Raw genomic sequence first — 6,753 nt, forward strand, 5'->3', positions numbered from 1 at the left:
CGCAAGGGTCTGCACTGAGGTTAAAACATCCAAGTAGTCCAGAACACACAGACATTGGGAACCATGACAGAGTTTCAGCCAGGAAAACAAGGACACAACCTTTCCAGCACCAGGCAGCCTTTCACATTCACCACTCCATCACTTCTCATTACCAGGAGCATTTATTTCTCACCAAAGCGCTCCCAGCACCAGCACACATTTAAACCATATTAATTTTCAAGTCCAGGTCTGTATCAAACTGCTCCATTACTGCCTTCTGCCAGGCAGTCTCTCATGGCTCAGCCATGTGTTCCCAGGCTGCAAGCCCAGCTGCTCTTGGAAACCATGCTCCAAGCACATGTTCCTGCATGGGATGTTCATTATTATTTTCAGCTTTATTTTATTGGTGCACATCCTCCCTGTGTGCCCCCAAAGGGCTGCTTTCAGCAGCGTTTGTACAAAGTTGTTTGATTGGCTTCAGGCTTCTTTGTGAGTTTATCCAATGCCAAGCTCAGGCACTGAACCCATGCCAGGTAATTCATCATTTCTCCTTAAATGCTATAGACAGAATCCTGCTCTTAGCTTGTCAGATAAAGGCCTGAGAATTGCCTTTCAGCCCACCTAATGAGGGTTTGTGTTTTTCTGTGCTTGGGAGGATGGATGGTCTTAATTTCTGGTTTCTTTCAAAGAGAGTAATTTTCTTCCACAAAAAAGACCAGGAATAATAGACACAATGTGGCTTATTCTGAGTCACCCTTTAACCATTTGTACTTATATTTTCTCTTTGTGCATCTACCCTGAAACTCAGAGTCCTCTTCAGCTGCTGCTGTACATTTTCCCCTGCCATGAGACATTTCTGTGCCTGAGGGTTAATGCACAGCCAGCATCCTCTCCTGGCCTTGCTGACAGGCTCCACAAATACTTCCCCCAAATTTGGGGTGTTCCAGACAGGGATTTTCTATTCCAGTTCTGCAGGAGTTGCCTGTTGGATGTGAGGAAGCTGAGACTTGGTGCACAAGGGACTGTGCAGGGCCAGAGCTCCTCCTTCTGTGCAGAAATCCCCCAAGGGCACCACAGGGGGATCTACAGGAGGAGTCTCCCAGTCACTCTGGCACTGCCCACACTGAACAATTCTAACACCAATATTCCTGGGCACCACAGGGCTTCTCATTGGCCAAATGCTAAATCCAAAGCTCTGTTCTCTGTGATTCTTGCTTCCTCCACATTCACCCCACTTCTGTGACACTTTCAGCCCCAGCTGGGGAGTGCTCAGCCCCAGTCCTTCAGACTCAGCCTGGAGGTGGCACCCAAAGGGCTCTCAAAGGGAGAATGAAGCAGCAGGGAAGGAACAAAACATGGACTCCTAAGCAGGGAGTGACAGATGTGAAGAGCTGAGAGGGAGAAATAAATACACAGCTGATTTCCAGTGGGAGCAGTGGGGTACAAGAGAATCCCAGACTGGTTTGGGGTGGAATGGACACTAATGGAGATCTTGTTCCACCCTTGCCATAGCAGGGACACCTCCCACTGTCCCAGGCTGCTCCCAGCCCTGCCCAGCCTGGCCTTGGGCACTGCCAGGGATCCAGGGGCAGCCCCAGCTGCTCTGGGCACCCTGTGCCAGGGCCTGCCCACCCTGCCAGGGAACAATTCCTAATTCCCAAGATCCCATCCAGCCCTGCCCTCTGGCAGTGGGAGCCATTCCCTGTGTCCTGTCCCTCCATGTCCTTATGAAAAGTCTCTTTCCAGTCCTCTTGGAGGCCCTTCAGGTACTGAAAGGGTACAATAAAGTCACCTTGGAGCCTTCCCTTCCCTTCCCTTCCCATTCCTTCCCTTCCCTTCCCATTCCTTCCCTTCCCATTCCTTCCCTTCCCTTCCCTTCCCTTCCCTTCCCTTCCCTTCCCTTCCCTTCCCTTCCCTTCCCTTCCCTTCCCTTCCCTTCCCTTCCCTTCCCTTCCCTTCCCTTCCCTTCCCTTCCCTTCCCTTCCCTTCCCTTCCCTTCCCTTCCCTTCCCTTCCCTTGGCTGAATAATCCCAATTCTCTCAGCATTTCCTCACATGAGAGGGCCTTCAGCTTTTGGAGCATCTTCATGGCCCCTGTTTTTTTTCTTTTTTGCTAAATAAGTGCAATAACTATGAAGAGCATCATCATTTCTTTGTAAACTTTTCATCCATCTTGATGTCCCGACAGGGATGAGCTGAAGGACAGTCAATTCCAGCTTTGGGTTCGCCTTGTGGTGGTGGTTTTGTGTCTCTGATGGGTTTTGGTGCAGTTTGGAAAGAGAATTGAAAATCTTTGGAGCATATCCCAGCAGTACTGGGGCTGTTTCCCACCAGAATTATGAGAAAATTATGATATGAAATGTTTGCAGAGGCAAAAGCACCCAAATTTCAGAGGCTCCATAGCTCAGGGGTTAGAGCACTGGTCTAGTAAACCAGGGGTCGTGAGTTCAAATCTCACTGGAGCCTTGCAAGGGCCTGCACCTCCTGCATGGACCTCACTGATTTCTCTTCCTGCTTAACCCCAAAGTGTTCCTGAAGTTGTTTTTTGGAGCATCCACCCCAGCCTAAGTGAAATACAAACATCCCCCACCACCTACACCAAACAACAGGCAATGAGAAGCAGAGAAAGCAGCAATGGTCAGCGTTGTACCCTTGGAATATATTTAATGTACAGCATTCAGAGAAGGGGAACGTCCACTAATGGGGTTTGGAGCCGTCTGGACCCTGCAGACTTTGGGAGGGTCACTGATGGACAGAGCTGGAATGGCTGCCAGGTATTTACAGTCAGAGCTGCTTCATCTCTTCAGGCAGCAGCAGGAGGATCAAATTATGGCTCCAGAGCTCAGTGATTGCAGAGCTGGCTGAAAACATTGTAAATATGGTTTGTGGAGAATCAGTAACATCAGTCATCTACAGAGCCCTGCTGGGGGTACAGGAAAGGGATCATTTCTAAGAATGAAGTAATAGGTAAGAATTAACCTGTTTTGCATCTTGAATTCAATGAATTGCTGTCCAGATTTATGAGATTTCCTCCTCTGCCTTTGCACATCTCTTTTCCCTATTCATTTTCAAGTAGACTCCCTATATTGAGTCCAAATGAGCCAAACCAATGATGAAAAAGGTAATTTCTGAATTTTAAAAGGGCCTTTTCCATCTGAGGGAATGAAGGCTCAAAAGGCTGAAAGATTTTTTTCTTGTGGAGGAGGACACAGGGTGGCATGAGGGACACAGGGCTTTGTTTGCCTCTCCCCAGGCTGGTTCTTTCCAGCTCTGTTGTCCCAAAAACGTGAGCTTTGGAGGGTGGATGTGTTTCCTCCCCACCTGACCTGCAGGAATTTCCCTGCTTTCCTCTGAATATATCCCAGTGAGGACAAAGAAACAGTAGCCAGCAGGGTTCCCATTAATCTGCAATTAATAAATGAGCACAAGTTACTGTTATTGTAACCCCAGATCCTGGAAAATAGATAGGTTTTACTAAAAGGGAATTTATCTCCAGGCTGTTGTGGCTCTACCTGGATTCCCCCTGTCCCTCATTCCAGCTTTATCTCTTTATTTGGCTTTCAGAGGAGACCACAGAGCAAGACCCAAAAATATCTTTGTGGTTCAAGTTCACTTTTGCAATCAGGCTTGTGGGTTCAGCCTAGCTGAGCCTGGTGGGGATGGAAATGATCCTCTGAAAAATTAATGTCTTTCCTTTCTGTGCAAAGAGGACAAATGTTCAGGATGTGTTTTGCTGAATTCCTAATCTCTGCAGTAGCTGATATTAATGCCAGAGCTCCTCTCCCAGTGACCCTGCTGCAATGCAGAGCCCAAACTCTCTGATGCTGCTTGTTGAGCATCAGCTTGGGGCAAAGATGATTTTACCAGGGAACCTGGAATCCCCTTGTATCCATCACCCATCATCTCCTTCTCTTTCAAAGACAGAGCTTGACTAGAGGTGGAAAGAGGGTGAAGTGTTTATATCCAAATCCTGAAGCCCAGGTAAATGTGGGAGGCAGGGAGGGCACCTCTTCCTTGTCCCCAGGCAATGGGCACGGCCCTGAGGCTGCCAGGGATGCCCAGGGTGGGGTTGTTGGGGTGTCTGGGCAGGAACAGGGGCTGGACTCGATCCTGGTGGGTCCATCCCAGCTCAGGAGATTGCAGGATTCTCTGATCCCATGGTTTTTTAACCTGTGGGATGGAAATGCTGCAGAAACGTTCAGAGGTGAGAGGAGGTCGTGCAGCTCTGCCCCAGGGATGGGGCCAGGCTGGTGCCCTGTGGGTTTGTTCAGGGCCAGGGTTGTGACCTGCCCAATCCACACCCAGACAGGCTTTTATTGCTTTCTTTAGGGAGATTTAAAGGTGTCTTCCTGCCTATCCATGAAAACTTGCTTTTGATATTCTCACAACTTCAGAATATAATTTCTATTTTTAAAGCCATCCTGGACTCTGTGCATTTCTCTGGAATACTTTTCATTCCTGGGTCTCCTTCCAAGGGTTCCATCAAGCTGGACAGAGAAATCATTTCTTTCCTTATAAACAACAGTGACTTTTGTGGCCCAGCAGCCCTGCAGCATCAAGGTGCCCCAATCCAAGGACTGTGTTACAGAGCTGCATTTCTGCCTCCATGTCAGTCCTAGGAAAGGCCACAAATGCCTCAACTAATCCATTTCTTAAGACATGTGGGAAACAATAAAAGGCTTAATCCAGGGAGGGAAGCCTTGAGCCAGAGCCAGTGAAAATGTTCCCATGTTTAAAGAGGTTTTGGGCTTAGAAATACAATTGACACTAATGTTAAAATCTAACATACACAGGGATCAAAGGGCAGCTTTGTAGCCTCAGCCACAGGAAAAAAATTATTAATAAAGTTGGTAGGACTGCAGAATTCAGAGTGGGGGAAAATCACCCAAATTTATCAATTTTCCAGTTCTCCCATAATGAATACACTCAATCCATTATTCCAAACAAGATATTGTGGATTTAACAACAATGTGTAAAAAAACAAATAGGAAATGTTTCTGAAATAATATTAAAAAATATGAAATACCAGCTCCATGTTCCAGTGTGCCAGGACCAGGGAGCTGCACAGCATCCACAGGGACATCTGTGCCCATCTTCCACTCACATCCAAGAGGATTTCTCCAAAGCCTTGGTGCAAAGTTTTGCCCAGGGACATTGTTGTGTCCCTGCCCTTTAAGCATTGGAACAGGTTCTCCAGGGAAGTGCTGGAGTCACCATCCCTGGAAGTGTTCAGAAACCAGGGAGATGTGGCTCTTTGAGATATGGTACTTTGAGATATGGTACAGTGGGCACAGGGGTGTTTGGCCAAAGGTTGGACTTGATCCTGGAGGTCCTTTCCAGCCTCAATGTTTCTGGGATCTCCTGGAGCCTGTGAGATCACCACCTGCTCCTCCTGAGCCCCAAGGCCCACAAAGAGCATCAAACACAGCACTAAGAGCACCAGGAGAGCTGCTGGCTGCCCCAAAGGCCGGATGCAGACACTAAAACCTGATGTGAACATGGTCCTGCTGCTCCCCAAGACTTCCATGGCACCTTCCCAGAAGCACAGAAAATCCTGCTGGCCCATTGGGAGGAGTTATTTTTTCCTTTGGAATGTGGGAGCCTCTTGCAAGCACAGCAGCCCCGGCAGCCAGCAAAGCTCAGCTCTGTGCTGGACACAGCAGCTCAGAATGGAATTTATCAATGATCACCACATCCCAAACACTGCTCCATGAGTGTTTGGAAAGGATTATGCCCTGTTCAAGGAGAAAACCCCAAACCAGCAGTTCCTGTGGGGATAAGAGATCCCACGGACAGGTAACAGCACTGGCAAAAATGTCTCAGAGCCATTGGGGCAGCTTTTCAAGACTCTTCCTTTGCACAAATCCTGCAGCTCCCAGTCTCTCCCTGACTGTGCTGCTCACCCTTCAAATTTCCATATCCTGGAAAATTTCCATATCTTGTCTTTTCCACATCAGGGCCCTCAGGGTTTAATGCTGGCATTCTGATTCTCCTGGACTCAGCCAGGGAGATCCCACTGACCTGCTCAGGACAGTTGGAATATAAGTAAACATCCTCATTCCTGCAGGCCACAACTCCATGAAAAACCTGGGAAAGAGCATGGGATTGTTGTATTACTGCAAATGTAACCAAACTATGAAAAGCAGTTAGTGCCAATTGAGCCCAGCTTTAGAAAGCCCAGCTTTAGAAAGCCAGCCATGCCCAGTTTCACCTGGGCACCCTGCCAGGCAAATGGGACTGAAGGGCAGATCCAGGAATCTGCCAGGGGGAATGGCACAGGAATGGCAGGTCTGCCTTAGGGGGGATGGAAGGAGTTGATTATGTTTAGTCTGTCCACAGGAAGGCTAAAAGTAGACATGAGTAAGTAACAGAAATACCACAGGAGTAAACAGCCAGAAGGAGGAGGAACTATTTTAATGAGCAGGAATTAATATGTTAGGCTGGAATTTAAAAAAAATAAAATTCAGAGGAGTCATTTTTTCAAGCAGTCAAGGAGGAGGAAACCCCCTGAGAGGCAAGAAAGGGAACCAGGAGGTCATGGTGGAGCTGGATAGCACAGCCAGACTCTGTCCTGTGCTCTGTTCAGCAGTGGCACCATGGAGCCCCACAGTCCTGGGATGGTTTGGGTCGGGAGGGACCTTAAATTTTATCTCATTCCAGCCCTGCCATGGGCAGGGACACCTTCCACTCTCCCAGGTTGCTCCAGGCTGATCCACCCTGCCCTGGGACACCTCCAGGTGTGACCTTGACTAAGCTCAGCCCCATCCTGTGGTGG

At 48.4% G+C, this 6,753-nt stretch overlaps 1 non-coding gene across 1 annotated transcript; it reads left to right on the forward strand.

Moving 5' to 3' along the window:
• Nucleotides 1-2,371: 2,371 nt before the first annotated feature.
• TRNAT-AGU (transfer RNA threonine (anticodon AGU)) lies at nucleotides 2,372-2,444 on the forward strand. Its single transcript has one exon. It is a non-coding gene; the product is annotated as a tRNA-Thr (tRNA).
• Nucleotides 2,445-6,753: the final 4,309 nt, after the last annotated feature.

The sequence above is a fragment of the Molothrus aeneus genome, chromosome 19 (genome assembly GCF_037042795.1).
Source record: "Molothrus aeneus isolate 106 chromosome 19, BPBGC_Maene_1.0, whole genome shotgun sequence".
NCBI classification, from domain to species: Eukaryota; Metazoa; Chordata; class Aves; order Passeriformes; family Icteridae; genus Molothrus; species Molothrus aeneus.